Source organism: Sorex araneus, chromosome 8 (assembly GCF_027595985.1).
Source record: "Sorex araneus isolate mSorAra2 chromosome 8, mSorAra2.pri, whole genome shotgun sequence".
NCBI lineage: Eukaryota > Metazoa > Chordata > Mammalia > Eulipotyphla > Soricidae > Sorex > Sorex araneus.
Genome location: NC_073309.1, coordinates 34,471,783 through 34,472,444, shown reverse-complemented (window position 1 = coordinate 34,472,444; position 662 = coordinate 34,471,783).

Sequence of the window (662 nt, the reverse complement as noted above, 5' to 3'; positions counted from 1 at the left end):
GGCTTTGGAACCCGAGGGGAGGGCGGTGGGGGGGGGGCGTGATGCAGCGGTGGAGGCGGCTCGGCGCCCGTCCACTGACCGCCCCCCTCCTTCTCGCCTTCCCTCCCCCTCACCCCCTCTCCGCCTCTCTCCGGCTCCGGGTCCACCACGCCGGACCCGCTCTCCCCGTGCTGCGCTGGGTCGGACGCCAGGTCTGCGCGCAGCGCTTGAGCGCCCACTCGCCCTGCGGAAAGAGCCGCCGAGGGACCCGCAGGGGCGGGGCGGGGGCGGTGGAGGCGGCAGTTGGGAGCAAAAAAAAAAAAAAAAAAAAAAACCCAAAGAGAACGGAAAACGGAAGTAAGCGGCTTGGAGACGCGCACTCCCTGGACCAGGGATGGGTCGCGGCGTGGCCCAGCCCCTGCCGGACCCGCCACGCAGAGACTGAACTAAGGTTCCCCAGTGTCCGGCGAACGGTGGGATATCACCGGCTGGAACCGATCGCCGGGAGCCTCCCGGCGGGACCTAGCCCTCTGCGCACCCACCGGCGCGCCCCCCGCCCGAGCCGCACCGGGCCAGCCGGCGAGGGAGCAGGGCTGATTGGCGGCCGCCGGCGGCCGGGGGAGGGGGCGCCGCGCGGGGCCATGGCAGGCTCGGAGGCGTCCTAGCCCGATCCGAGCCGGATC